At 47.2% G+C, this 15413-nt stretch overlaps 1 long non-coding RNA gene and 1 pseudogene across 1 annotated transcript; both read right to left on the bottom strand.

Moving 5' to 3' along the window:
• Positions 1–545: 545 nt before the first annotated feature.
• LOC143689559 (uncharacterized) lies at positions 546–6585 on the bottom strand. Its single transcript, XR_013178831.1, has 3 exons — positions 6357–6585; positions 4855–5085; positions 546–1048 (listed from the first exon to the last, which is right to left on the bottom strand). It is a non-coding gene; the product is annotated as an uncharacterized LOC143689559 (long non-coding RNA).
• Positions 6586–8072: 1487 nt separating this feature from the next.
• LOC143690399 (heterogeneous nuclear ribonucleoprotein H2-like) lies at positions 8073–9371 on the bottom strand (annotated as a pseudogene).
• Between the last annotated feature and the right edge of the window lie 6042 nt (positions 9372–15413).

Here is a 15413-nt window from a genome sequence, read left to right as displayed (position 1 = left end):
CAGGCATTTGCTTGGTTAAGGCAGCTTCAATGAGTGTCTGAGCCAGCCCGCGGGCACATGGAATAATGGAGCATCCAAGTGCTGTGAGTACCCCAGTTATGATGACTAAAGAAGTTAACATGGACAGTGCCACCCCTTTCCATTTCCCAAATCAGATTTCTAACATCCCATGAGGGATGCCTGAATTTTCAATGCCTGAATTTTCCTCCAGTTCTTCACTTAAGGCCATTAGGCCTTGTAAAGCTTTGGTGACAGTTCCATCTAGGGGTGTATTATTGGGCATAAATGTACAATAACTACCCCCAACCATAACACAAAGATCTTCCTTTTCAGCTAACATCATGTCTAGGGCCATCCTAGTCTCCATGTCATTCAGCCAGTAACATCCAACTGTTTTACTCTTCCCTTAACTGCATCCTTGGTGTAATTGATACATCTTTGCTGATTATAATATATACAATTAATCCAATTCACATTTATGTTGCTGGTGATTCACCAGAATAAGGGTAACTCAAATCCTGCAGCTACTTTATTCCTAGCCTTAAACTTATCCAGGATTCCCCGTGGCACCGCTATACTATCTAAATAAATGCGATCATTGAAGGAACCAAGTAAGCTTTTTTTCTTTCTTCTTCCTTGGGTTAGAACTTCCTCCTCCTTTTCAAATGCCAGGGTGAATGCGATTGCCAATTGGACCAGAGCATAGGTCCCCTTCCAGTTCTAGGAATACCCGTCAGAGGACGTTCTTTCCACAACACCAAAAAGGTCTGCTCGGGGTATGGTCAAACTGGAGAAATTGCCAGTGCTATCCCCAGTCACATCCCACGCTTGACCATATGAGGCCATGGTCCCAATGTCTTGGAGCACTCCTCCCCGTCTAGAGAGACAGAGTGGTTTCCTAGACGGAGGTGGGAAGCTGGTATGGCCTTGACTTTTCCACCGCCAATTGGAGGGATAAAAGAGGACAATGTTCTACAGTTGTCACCAGGAGTAGTATTCTGAAAATGGAGTACCATGCATTTGAACTCCTTTTCATGTTCCTCCGTACCTATGGGAAAGGACGCGATAAAGGCAGTGGTCAGTCTGTTGTACAAGCATAACAGTTGCTTTTGTTTAGACTCTGGACTGTATATCTGATCCATTCCACCCAGGCCTTTGTATCTCCATACCCTGTCTCTATTTCTATGGTTTGCTTCAAATTTTCTGCCTTGACCACCCTGACAACTTTGGGATCATTCTGTATTGGAGAATTAACCTCCAGCTGGGTGTCCTTTGGTGCTATTGAAGAGTTAATTGGAGGGCATTGTTGGTGCTGGGGAGAGAACCTGTATCCTGAACCTGCCGAGAGGGTCTTTTCCAGTGAGGTCTTCCCCCATCCCATATATTCTATCAACTATTTCTGCATCTCTGCTACCTCCCACACCCCCCAGATGTTTGTGTGCTTTCTTTTTTTTTTTTTATTTGCACACTGATGTTTACAGAGGTATTATTCACAATTGTCAAGTGATGGAAGCAACCCAAGCATCCAATTACTGATGAATGGATAAATAAAATGTGGTATATACATATAATGGGCTATTCTTTAGCCATAAAAATGGCTGAAGTCCAGATATATGCAACAACATGAATGAACCCTGAAGACCACATAAAGAGTGAAATAAGCCAGACACAAGTGAACAAATACTGTATGATCTTACTGTTTTGGAACAATCAGAATAAGGCAAATTTAGAGTTAGAATCTAGAATACAGGTTACGAGGGGATGGAGTAGGGTTAGGGAATGGGAACCTAAGGCTTAAAAATACACTGTGCACACAATTAACAGCACTGAAATATGCATCTGAATATGATTAAAAGGGAGAAATGTCAGGTTTTGTTATATACGCTAACAGAACAAAGTTAAAAACAAAACAAAACCATAGAACTACACTACTCAGTGAGCCCTAGGTTAAATTAGGCTTTAATTTATAGTACAATTATTTAAATGGGCTATCAGTTGCACGATTGTTTTGTAAACCCAAAACTTCTCTAATTAAAAAAAAAAAAAAAAAACTGGAAAAAAAAATAGCCCATTCTCTGAACCAAAGCCTTTCTCTAAGTATCAAAGGGGTTCAGAACTTTGGCTATAGGATTTCCCACATATGCCAGACTCATTAGGCCCTGCTGCTGTGAATTCTCTGATGACGACTGAAGTTGGAGTTTTGGCAAAAGAATTCTCCAACCTGTCAAATTCACAAGGCTTTTCTCCAGTGAAAATTCTCCAGTGTCAAATGAGAGCGGAGCTGTCATTAAAGGATTTACCACATCGACTGCACTGGCACTGATAAGGGCTCCAGTTTGAACTCTCCACTGTCTAACGAGATCAAATTTTTCACTAAAGAATTTCTCACATTCACTGCTCATTAGACCTTGCTCCACTGTGAATTCCCTCATACAGAGTGAGATGAAGCTTTGGCTAAAAGATTTCCCACATTCACCACATTCATAAGCCCCTGCTCTTATGTGAACTTTCTGGTGTTGAATGAAGTTGGAGTTTCAGATAAAGAATTTTCCACATTTAGGCCTTTTTTCAGTGTGAATTTCTTAGTGCTGAATGAGAATGAATTTGAGCTAAAGGATTTCCTACATTCTTTGAACTAATAAATCCTTTTTCCAGTGTGAACTCCCTGGTGTCAAGAGACCAGAGCTTTGGCTGAAGGATTTCCCACACTTGCCACACTCATAAGCCCCTGCTCTCGTGTGAACTGTTATTGAATGAAGTTGGAGCTTCAGGCAAAGTATTTTCCACATTTGCCACACTCATAAGGTCTTTCTCTAGTGTGAACTCTCCACTGTTGAATGAGATCAGAGTTTTCTATAAAGGATTTCCCACATTTTCCACAACTGTAATGTCTTTTCCCTGCATCCAAAGCCTCCCCAAACTCAGTCTCACTATGTGGCTTCTCTCCATTGGGAGTGCCCTGCTGCTGGAGAAATTTCACATTGGACAGGACGTCCTTCTGAACCTCCCCACAGGTGAGGAAGTTTCCTGACACCTGGAATCTGTAGCTCTTCACAAAGAAGGCCCCCGTCCATGTCCCTTTTGAAGAGTTTTTCTCCATTGTATTGTTTCTTTTGCTGATGAAGGTCTGCATTCACCCAAAAGTCTCTCACACACGCCCCATCCAAGTATAGTTTCTGCTTGTGGTATGGTAAGTGACGCTCAGTCAGGTACAAAATGTCTTTCAAGACTGGAACAAACATCTTATAGGAATGAGTCCTCTGGGTCAAAGGACCTGACCTGGGCATGCTGACCTTTGGCACTACTTCTATAGAAACACTCTGCTCAGAAAGTGCCTTCTCATCCTCTGTTCCATGCCAACGACCTGTGTGGGTTATCTAAGTACTTTTGCAGCCATGGGAGTCTGCAGGAAGAGGGAGATCCTGAGAGGTAGGTGACCCTGGTGGGGCTCCATGGGCTCAGCCTTCCAGTGCACCTGCCCAGGCCTGGAGCCAGGCAATCTTTCCTTTGTGTCTCAATCCTCAGTGCTGCCTCTTACCAGCTGTGCATACCGGGGCCTCTGCCTGGTGCCCTCCCCCAGCCCCTTCTCCACGCCCAGGCAAATAAAGGTCCCACTCCCGGGTGCCCCCGCTATCCTGGACACTGCTGGCTGGGCTGCCGTACTGGGAGCAGGCGCCCCTCTGCGGGGCTTTGGGGCTCGGAGGAGGGAAGAGGGGGATGGGGCCCCGAGGACATGGCTCGCCTGGGCCGGAAAGAGGGGAAGGGGGGCAGGGGGCCCGAGGACGTGGCTCACCTGGGCCAGGGAAAGGGGAGAGGAGGGAGGGGGCCTGGGGACGCGCTCACCTGGGCCGGGGGGAGGGGAGGGGGTCGGGAACCGAGGTCGCGGCTCACCTGGGCCCAGGGGAGGGAAGAGGTGGCGGGGGCCCCGAGGACGAGGACGAGGCTCACCTGGGCCGGGGAAGGGGCTCGGAGGGCGGGGCTCGGAGACGCAGCTCTCCTGGGCCAGGGGAAGGGGAGAGGAGGGAGGGGTCCTCTTTGTGTGCTTTCTTGATGGTCACCATCACTAGGTTACACTGAAGATTTTTGCAATTTGGTGGGGAATTTCCTTTATAAAAAGTTATCTTATCCTTTAATGGCCTCTGGGTCTGTGAAATTGATCCCATGTTTATGGTCCATCCTTGAAACTCGGTAGTCTATCATATATCATCCCAGGAGGGACAAGGAGAGGCTTGACTATGCATCCCCCTACTGGTTCTGGACACAGGTACTTGTTTTCCCTGCTCAACTGCCATTGACTCGTTAAGTTTCTGCAGTTTATTACTTGACAAGCATCAAACCGCACAGTTTGGGGCTCTAAACCTTCAGTTACATTCACTGCCAATCTGTTAAGGCTTGTTGCATCCCGACTTTGGAACATTATAGTTAGTATAATTACTTTCAGTCTTAAATTGAGATTTAAATCCCTCATCTATCTTCCTAGGTGAGACTTTCTGACCAGTGTCATTATTAAGTATGTTAGATTAAAATACAGAATCCAAACCCCAAATCCAAAATCCCCTTCTACCCTCCCAATGCTGTCTCTTTAGCATAATTTTTAAAGGGACCAAAATTGGAGTTATTTCTCAAGAATTGGACTGCGTTGTTGGTGTTGATGGACAGCAAATTCAAGAGGTGAGGTCTGGGCCAGCAAGCCTGAGGCCTCACTTTCTTCATTTTTCATTTTAATTGGATAGGGGGAAGCTGCAACCCCACCCCACCCCGGTTTCCCTCCCTCACCCATACTCGTTCTTGGATGTCTTTCTTATCTTCTTCAGATAGCAAGGCTAAGACCAATACCATTTGGCCATCCCTTACCTCCAGGTACTGTCCAGCTCAGGTACTGATCCTTTCACTTGGGTGTAGTGAGTCCAGTGTTTCTCTGCCATGCAGATGGCCATCTCAGTTGTCAATAGAACTTGATAGGATCCTTCTCAGGCTGGTTGGAATTTGGACTCTTTCCATGATTTTATGATGGCTCAATTGACAGGTTGGTATTGATGGACAGCAAATTCAAGAGATGAGATCTGGGCCAGCAAGATATGGTGCCTGAGGGATGACAGAGCAGAGGACAAAGCCAATACATAATTCTTAATGAAGAAGTCCTCTGAGTCTAAGGAAGGGAGAGCTCTAGTTTTTCCAGGAAAAGGCAAGCCAAAGAGCATTTCATAGGGGGAGATCCCTAATTCTTTCCTAGGGGCAGTTTTGATTCTTGGCAGGGCTATGGGTAGACACTTCGTCCAAGTTAACTTGATTTCTACAACCAGTTTAGAACCTTTTTTTTTTTTTTTAAGGTTTGATTCATTCTTTTCACCCTTCCCGAGGACAGCAGATGCCAGGATGTATGGAAATCTCATGCAATACTTAAGCTTGGCATAAATAGTATATGGGATGTAAAGTGTCAGAATCAAAATTTTATACCAACCCATAGCAGGGAAAAATTTGTTCAAGGATAATTTTAGAAGTTCCTGATGTTGCATCTAAGGTTAGAGAATATGCCTTCACTTACCTTGTTAAATGGTCTATAAGAACCAGAATATATCAACTTCCCCAAGTTGGATTCTTGATATTCTCACAAGCAGTGTGGACAACCAAAGCTATAAGCTGAGCCCCCAGTCTTGGGGTTTGTTCATATGAAACTTAACCCCACAAAGGATAGGTCAAGTCTACTTAAAATTTAGGCCCAAGAGTCACCCCCAAGAGAACCTCTTTTGTTGTTCAGATGTGGCCTCTCTCTCTCCAGCCAACACAACAAGCAAACTCACTGCCCTCCCCCTGTCTACGTGGGACATGACTCCCAGGGGTGTGGACCTTCCTGGCAACGTGGGACAGAAATTCCAGAATGAGGTGGTGGGGGGGTGGTGGTGGTTACCATTAACATAAAGTATGAGATTGGCAGAGCCAACCCTCATCTGCCCAGTATTTTGCCCAGAATACACTGGGTGGCACAATGCTTTTTTTTCTCTGTCAGAATGTAACAACCATATTTAATCATTTCCTTTTTGTCCTTTCCCTTGGTCTGATCACTATTGGTCCAAAAATCTAACATTCTCTCTAATGGACTATGTAGAAGAATGTTCCCGGGGTCTCATAGGTACCCCCTTTCCTTTTTCCCCGGCCGGCCGACTACCTCTATTACCCATTCTGAGTCTTGCCTGGGTTCCATTCTCTCCATACCGCTCGGCTTCATCTGACTCTGGCCCTTTTCCTTGCAGGAGACCGGAACCGCGGACTGGGACTCCACAGTCGCTTACTCAGCTCCAGGCTCATCAGAATTCTTACCGACCACCAAGGCAATACTTAATAGTCCTTTTCCTTACCTTCATCCATGCAGAGTTGCCTGGACACTTTGACACAGATTTTCCCTTCCCTCTTTTCCCATTCAAAATCGGTAGATCCAAGCGTGCAGTCTCGGGTCCTTCCGGCTGTCGGAAGTGGGCCCCCAATGGCGGGGTCTAGGACCACTCAGTGAGTGGGGTGTGCCATCCCTTCATCCTCCTCCGAAGCGTCACGTCCCAGACATGCCCCCAAAGTTGTTAGAAAGGCAGCTATACCGAAAGAGAATAAACACCCACACGATTGTGGAGGTGTCAAGAATTTATTCACGATCTTGCAAGAATGGGCGCACAACCAAAATATGGCTGGTTTGCCACGCAACAGAATGCCACAGGTTTTATACCCTAAGCCTAGCATGCGGGCCCCTCCCGTTTCTCCACTGATTGGATAGTCCAGAGGTTACAGCCTATCCGGATAGTCTAACTAATTCAAATTTCCTGCCAAAGGTTCCCGCTTTTAATTACACTTTACATTTCAGTGACCCTGGCTGTTACTTATTTAGACTTGTTTTTACCTATAACAAGATTTGGTGCCAATTCTAGGCTTGCATCAGAGGCCCTCCCCTTTCCCAGCCTGAAAGACCAGTCTGAGCCATTTTGCAGCCCTTTGTTTAGTTAGTTCTGTTTCTCTCATTCTGCACCATCTTGTGTGAAAGCTAAACTTAATTTTATTCTTACATCCTACATAACTAACTTGAGACAAGCTGAATATTGTTCAACAGTTAGTTTACTCAAACTTCACTATTACATCCTAGATGAATGGTTTGTGTTCAAAATTCTAAAACTATTACATCCTAGATGAATGGTTTGTGTTCAAAATTCTAAAACTGAAGTCTTTAAAACAATCCTGATTTCCAGTTAAAGTAAGCATAAATCTCAAGCTTGTATTGCAAAACTGTTAAGATTAAATTTGTTTTTTTTCTTAAAAAAAAAACGTTGACTGTTCTAGTTTGCTAGCTGCCAGAATGCAATATACCAGAAACAGAATGGCTTTTAAAAACGGATTTAATAAGTTGCAAATTAACAGTTTTTAGGTAATGGAAATGTCCCAATTAATGCAAGTCTATAGAAATGTCCAATCTAAGGCATCCAGGGAAATATACCTTGATTCAAGAAGGCTGATGAAGTTCAGGGTTTCTCTCTTTCAAGTGGAAAGGCACATGGCAAATATGGTCAGGGTTTCTCTCTCGGCTGGAAGGGCACATAGTGAACACAGCGTCATCTGCTAGCTTTCTCTCCAGCTCCCTGGGAGGTGTTTTCCTTCTTCATTTCCAAAAGTCACCGGCTGGTAGACTCTGCTTCATGGTTCTGTCATTCTTTTCTGCTTTCTCCAAATCTCATCCTTTCTCGAAAATGTTTCCTCTTTTATAGGATTCCAGTAAAGTAATCGAGACCCACCTAATCCAGCTTAACAACTACTCTTGACTGAGTCACATCTCCAGGGAGATGATCTAATTAAAGTTTCAAACATACAGTACTGAATAGGGATTAGAAGAAACGGCTGCCTTTACAAAATGGGATTAGGATTAAAACATGGCTTTTCTAGGGTACATACATTCTTTCAAACTGGCACACTGACCAAAAGTCAGTGACCAGGATCAGTCCTGTTCCCCACCCCCACTCATCTTGGACATACCAGACCCTCTCCCATTCTGCTCCCTCCCACAGATGCACGGCCGCCACTATTGAAGTAGTTGCAGCTCATTGCTCCTTGGCTACCTGTGCAATATTTGATTGAAAATCATTGAAGTTGTCCTGTAAAGCTTGGTCATATCCATTCACGCTGCTCTGACCTCTGCATCGCCATCTCCATAACCACCACTTCATGGCTGGCTGGGCCCCCGTAACTGGACTGGATTGACAAGCCCGTGCCTCCTATCATTTGGCTACCATAAGTGCCACCGCTTGCTCCTACTGTAGAATTCAAAAAGAGCTCTAAGTATCTGTGTTGCACATTTGCTTTGTCCTTTGACATGACTGTCACAGCATCTTCATAAGTAGCAAAATCAACATCTGCCTCACCAGAAACTCTGCCATCAGGACCAATTTCAATGTGTACTTTCACAGGATTAAGCGGTGAAAAAAATCATCGTCATTCTTAGTCGCTCTGTAAATTAATCCCCACATGTGTACACAGTGTCCTGTTGTGCTCTGGAAAGAAGAGTCACCATCCTTCTGTCTGTGATCAGACATTCTGGGAAAATAATAATTGAGGTCTCTTCCATATCTGTCTGACCCAAATCCATAGCCATCATTAAAGCCATTATAATCATCATCGCCTCCCTAGCCTCCGCCATAAGCTCCATATCTCATTCCTTCAAAGCCAGCTCTCTGCCAATACTGTCCCACCCTCTGCCAGCCCCAGGTCTGTCAGAGGGACCTGGCTGCCGCATGGCAGTGAGCTTTCTTGGAGGGTCACAGTGAGTTCTAACTTCAGCTGGACTGCTTTCAAAGATTTCTATATTCCTCTGTCTTATTCATTCCTTGTGTTTCTTCAGAGCCTTTAAAGCTATTTCTTGTAAAGCAAACTGCCCAAAGGCCTCCCCTGTACTCCCCCCTGGAAGCCCACCAGCGATGTTGTCCCAATTGGCACAATTCCAATTCTGAGAAGAATGGAACAAACTCTTCCTAGCTTCATCCAAAGGGGAGTCCTCTAAGACGCACAAAGCCATCATTGGCTGTGTCAGGACCACTGAGACCACATGCTCAACACCGGATCTGTGTCAACATTGCTTGACTGGAACACTTCAACATGTCTGTGTCCCCTAGTTTCTCTGTCTTTTTCAAGGTCAATTTGGCTTCATCTTCTGATTCAAGTTCAACAATAGCCTTGCCACTTGGTCTGCCTCCTTTGGTATAGAAGAAATTAATACCTTGAGCCCTGTTTTGAAGTTTGCATTCAGAAAACACCCATTGTGTCTCATCCACTGAGTAAGACCGGGGCAAGCCCCGGACCTTCACCACAAATCCCTCTCTCCCTTTGCTGCCTGACAGCGTCATCTCTTAGAGAGCTCTGGCATGGAGAGCTAGGATACCTGTCTTCGGCATGGCTGAGGAGAAAATCCTGCTTTACTTCTTTGTCCATGTTTTCCTTTGGCTCTTTGAGCATATTTAGGACCAATTTTTAAAGTTCTGGTCTCATCCTAGATCTGCCCCTCCTTATTCATAGTTTCTAATGCGTTAATCTTTCCTTTGCTGGGGACATCACTTCCTGTTTCTTGTATATTGTAATATTTTGTTGAAAACTGGACATTTTTATATTTTAATGTGTTATCACCGGAAGACTCTTAAGCTTGTATCCAGCTAGCGTTATTGTAGTGTGAAAACCAGGAACGAGGCTGCAGGCCTCCAGGAATGTTCTGCGAAATTAGAACAGGCTGAGAAATTAGAACAGGCCAAGACTAAGGGTCCGTAATTTCAGAAAGCAAGTGATTTATTGGCTCATGCGCACGGGGCTCAGTAGAGTCACCTCAAAAGTCTGAGCCCCAAACAAAGGCAACCTTAGCTTTTACAGATTGTAAAAGCTAGATGCTAGAGATGAGGTAAGCTTAATATGGCGACTGGCAATGTTAAAGGAAAAACAATTGGTCAGTTTAAGGCGCAAAGCAGGTTACAGAAGCAGATGAGCTGTTAGGGGAGGCCCGCATCCCAGGTGTCTTACCTCACTTGCCTGCAGTTCCACTGGTTCGGTTCCAGTTCCGGAAGGTCAGAAGAGGGGCTTTGGGGATTTTCCACAGAGGAGGGAGCCGAACAAGAAAAAGAAGGGGGGAGAAGTCTGCCTGTTGTGAAGCCTGTTTGTTACACTATGACAGAGCTTTCCTTGAATGCAAGGAACTAATAAAAAAGATGAAGGAGGAAGAGGAGGAAAAGGAGAATAAAAAAAAGAAAACCCCTTTCCCAGTCTTTGGAGATTGACCTGTAGGGAATAAGCCCTTCAGGGTTTATCCATACAGTTAGTTTGGAGAATAGCTCCCCGCCTCAGTTTAGAGGCTCCCTGATCCTTTCTGTGCACAAGTGGTTCTAGGAATGTCCCCCATATACAAATGGGAAACAGTTTCCTTGTGATCCTGTGCTTGTCTCACAGCCAGCAATCCCTGCCCTGGGCAACCATGTGACTGCTCCCCTCCAGCCTTTGTAGGAAGCCCTTCCACATGCACAGGGGGCCTGGCTGGCTCTTCTGTAGCAGGCAGCCCTCCCCCTCTTTCTAGTTCAGCTGTGCTCTCTGTGGAAAACCCCCAAACCCCCCCTCCTTGCAGGCAAGTGAGATAAGGTTCATTTCCTGGTATAGAAACCCCCTCCCCTGGCCTTCAGGAACTGGTGAAAATGCACATAGGCAAAAGAAGACATTCCTGGGGTGGGGGCCCCTCAATGGTTCAGCTCTGGGCCATTCTCAACTTAAATCAGCCAATTGTGTACCTTGTCTTTAACATGTCAAAGAGTCTATAAAAGCTAAGGTTGCCTTTTGTTCCGGGCTCATACTTTTGAGGTGACTCAGCTGGGCCCTCGTGCGCACGAGCTAATAAAACCTGCTTCCCGAAACTGCCGATCCTTAGTCTCAGCCTGTTCTAACTTCGCGGACCGTTCCTGGAGGCCTGCGGCCTCGTTCCTGGTTGTCGTGCTACGCTTCTCCCACCCCTTACAGCCCCTGACTCCCAATGCCAGAGGGAGCAGAGCACCCTCGTGCAAGGTTTCTGGGCTCATTTCTCTTGTAGTGACCTGAGGGGCTCCCAGAACTTGCCCTGTTTACTGTCATTCTTTCACTGTTTTCTGGAGCTTTGAGAAAGGTGTTTCTGCCAGTTCTTGCTGATTGGGCAAAGCTGGTGAGGGGAGAAGAATCCTGAAGCCTCTCACTCTGCCACCTTGAGCGGGATGGGCCCCCCAGTTTTTGTTTTTTTTAATGTTCTTCAAGGAATAAACCTGCTAATGTCTTCTGCCCAAGTTGCTGGTGCAGCTTTATTTCTGAGCACAGTCAGCCCTGACCACCGCGGACGTCTTCTATCTCCTCATTTCTCTGGATTCTCACACCAGCCTTACTCCTTACTCTCACTCCCCTTGAGATTTGCAGCCACTTGCAAGCTTGCCTTAGAGCAAGTTCAGGTACTCCTTTGTTTAAGATGTTCCGATGATTCCCCATGCCCTTGGGACAGAGCATGCCCTTGGGACAGAGCACAATCTCAGTCGCAGATTTGCAGGATCCTTCCTGGCTGGTCTTTTCCACTCTCCCCCCTCATTTCCTGCTGGGTCTACCTGGTCCCCCCTCAGAATATCATGCTGCGCCTCACTCCAGACCTCTGCACGTTCTCTTCCATCTCTCTCTTCCCACCTGGACTTGAGCCCTTGGTTTGGGAGCCACCTCCTCCAGGAAGTCTGTTCTGACTCCTCACACTGGGTTAGGTGCCCTCTTCTGGGCACGGGCCAACCCCTGTGTCTCCCTTTCCTGAATCTAGTAGATGCTGAGACATCAATGCTCCAGGCCCCTCCCTAAGAGGGCTGCACAAACAGCAGGCGAGAAGGCTGCAGAATTCAAACCTCCCTCTGACCAGAAGGGCCTCCTTGCTGGGCCCCAGCCTGCCCCAGGCCCAGCCCTAGAATTCAAACCTCCCTCTGACCAGAAGGGCCTCCTTGCTGGGCCCCAGCCTGCCCCAGGCCCAGCCCTAGACCTTGCAGGCGGCTCAGGTCAGGGGGACTCTCCCGGGCCCTGAGGCAGCGGCCAGAGCTCATCTAGCCTCGACTCCAGCCCCCAGTGCCGGTCTTTCTGGGTCTCCTGGACACACAGCTCTTTCCTAACCAAATAATCTAATTAGAACCATCTGTTCGTCTGCATCTTTCTTTAGCTCTCTAAATCATACCCGGGAGCCTCAGGGCAAGCTCAGGCCTGGCAGCTGGCCATCAATTGTCACCCTCCATCAATCCTCCCGCCATTGCCGTGGCAAAGATAACTTCCCCAACCTGAGCCCAGGCCATGGCACCTTTCCTCGCTAGGGTGCACAGAGCAGTTTGCCAATCCGTCTCCATCCCAGCCTCCTCAGAGCCATCCTGGGGTCTTTCTGAGCTGCATATCTGATGAAGCCGCTTTCTTCCTAAAAAGATGCAAGGCTTCATGGTCTGCCTGAAGGATGAATGTGCTGGTTTGAAAGGATGTATGTACCCTAGAAAAGCCATGTTTTAATCCTAACCCCATTTTGTAAAGGCAGCCGTTTCTTCTAATCCCTATTCAGTATTGTATGCTTGAAACTGTATTTAGATAATCTCCCTGGAGATGTGATTTAATCAAGAGTGGTTGTTAAACTGGATTAGATGACGACATGTCTCCACCCATTTGGGTGGGTCTTGATTAGTTTCTGAAGTCCTATAAAAGAAGAAACATTTTGGAGAAAAAGCGATTCAGAGAGAGCAGAGCAGAACAACCAAGCCACGAGAAGCAGAGTCCACCAGCCAGTGACCTTTGGAGATGAAGAAGGAAAATGTCTCCCGGGGAACTTCATGAAACAGGAAGCCAGGAGAAGAAGCTAGCAGATGACTCCATGTTCGCCATGTGCCCTTCCAGATGAGAGAGGAACCCTGACTGTGTTCACCATGTGCCTTCTCACTTGAGAGAGAAACCCTAAACTTCATCGGCCTTCTTGAACCAAGGTATCTTTCCCTGGATGCCTTAGATTGGATAGTTTTATAGACTTGTTTTAATTGGGATTTTCTTGACCTTGGAACTGTAAACTAGCAACTGATTAAATTCCCCTTTTTAAAAGCCATTCTGTTTCTGGTATATTGCATTCCGGCAGCTAGCAAACTAGAACAATGGCGTTCCTGCTCTTTAGCCAGCAGAGGAGGCCCCGGACTCTGACCCCACCCAACCCGCTTGGCCTCCCCTGGCCTCACCCTACCCTGCTGTAGCTGCACGAGCCACTTATTACTCCTCCATGTACCCCGCTTTCAGCCTAGGCTGGTGCTCCCCATGACTTGCCCGTCTCCATTTTCTGGGGGAAAAACTTATTAAAGGTCACCTCCTCCAGGGCTCCTGCTGGGATTGCCCCAGGAAAGCAGTTGCTTCCTCCTCTGTGCCCTTATAGAACAGTGTGTGTTCTGTTTAGCCCATCATTCAGTATTGTCCTATCTTCTTTGGGTATATGTCTCTCCATCTAGATTGGAGCTCATGGAAGGCAGGCATCACGTTTAACTCATGCTGTCTTTGTCTGCCCCTCAAAGCCTAGCCCAATGCAGGCAGTCAAGTGTTTTGGAACAAGGGAAAAGAGGAAGGGAAGAGTCTTTTCTTCCATGGCCCCTCTGTTCTCATGTATCTTATGTATCTGTTGTGTGCCCACTATGTGCCAGGCTAAGTACTGTCCTCCATCCCTTGTGGCTACAGTGGATCAGGGAGATCTGCTTCAGAAGCAGGAGACCCCATAGCCCCAGCCAAGGGCCTGGGCTGGACAACTGCTCCTTGTCAGTCAGCAGAGGCCGGGAGCCCAGGCCACTGTGGGGGCTTCCACTGTCCAGCCCTTTCCCCTGTGCCTGAGAGTTCCTGCAGGTTGAAATTCTGGCTCTGTCACTCCCTAGCTGGGTGAACTTGCTTCCTGCCCCAATCTGGAAAGAGGCAGTTCTGAGTCGATCACGTGCCTGTGCCCACAGAAGGGACAGTGAGGAGGAGCAGCCCAGCCAGGTGGCTGGACCACAGCACAAGCTGTCCCTTGGAGATTCTATTATCCACTGCCACATTGGGGGCACTCCCCCATTTGTCATGCAATGAACTTTGCCAGATATCCCGAAATAGTTTCCCCATGCTGCCTGGGCTGTCTTTGGGAGCTGTCCCTCAGACCTGGTCCAGAATCCCAGCTCTGCCTCTAATATGCTCCCTGACTGGCCAAGTTGCCTCACCTCCCTGAACCTCAGTTTCCTCTTCTGGAAAATGGGGATAATATCCTTTGCCTGCTTAAGCTCATGGTGAGGCATGGATGAGCCTGTGGAAGAGTCAGTGCCAGCCACAAGGAGACAAGAGGCCACTCCAGGTGCTGTGCAAATGGGCCATGCCCACAACTCCCTGCTCTCCAGGACATACCCCACTGCCTGGAAACCTTGGTAGAGCAAGAACACTAGGCTGGGCATCAGGAGATTAAAGAGCTGGTTTCATCAGGGTCTCAGCCTCCCTCTCTGAAGGGTGAATGCCACTCTGACATCTGAGCCTGTGTCAGGGGGCAGGCAGTGATTGATAGAGGAGTCGGCAGCTGCCTCCTTCAGGGAGAGGCCTTCTCAGGATGCCCCATTCTCAGGCTGGCTGCAGTAGCAGAAGGGTGCATGCAGTGCAGACATGGAAGCCGCAGGGTCTCAGGCCTCAGCCCAGAAGCTAATAAACATTATTGACGTTTGGTAAGTGAAGGAGGGAGGTGCGTGGCTCTGAAACCATCAAGACTGATTTATTGGTTAATTAGTGGGTTTCCAGAGCCACAGATTTCCCCAGCTGTGCATAGGGAGGGGAAGTGGGCTGTGGAGAGGCCAGCTGGGGCCCAAGGGTGGTTCAGTGTCTCTCCTGAGCCTGGATCACCAAATGGCTGAAAGGACAATGCAAGGTTTTTTGGATAAGGGACTGGACCCTGGCTTGATGGCCAAGGAAAGCCCATCTGCAGTTCACAGCCTGAGCACCTGAACAGAATTCTCAAGGGAAGGGGCAGGGAGCTCTCTAAGGACTCCAGGGGGCAGGGTGCCCAGTTGAGTGTGGGGAGTTGCAAGGCTGGGGAAGAGGAATCAGGAAGAATCAAGATAAACCATGGAAATTGAGAGAAGAGGCCCCAGAGGTGGAGGATGGCTAATGAGTAGAAAAAATTAGATAGCCATGGATTTGAATCTAACTTCTGCCACGTGCTAGCTGTGTGATGTTGGGCAAATCACTAAACTTCTCTGACCCTTGATTTCTACATCTGTAAAATGCAGCTAATGCTATCTACCTTGCAAAGCTGTTTTTGATAATTAGAGTGAAGAAAAGACACAGCACAGTGTGAGATACATAGTGAGTGCTTAATAAATGTTTGTTGTATTGGCTGCAGTTATTAA

The sequence above is a fragment of the Tamandua tetradactyla genome, chromosome 7, assembly GCF_023851605.1.
Source record: "Tamandua tetradactyla isolate mTamTet1 chromosome 7, mTamTet1.pri, whole genome shotgun sequence".
NCBI classification, from domain to species: Eukaryota; Metazoa; Chordata; class Mammalia; order Pilosa; family Myrmecophagidae; genus Tamandua; species Tamandua tetradactyla.
The sequence above is the reverse complement of the archived record's forward strand: the minus strand, read 5'-3'. Positions and strand labels throughout refer to the sequence as shown.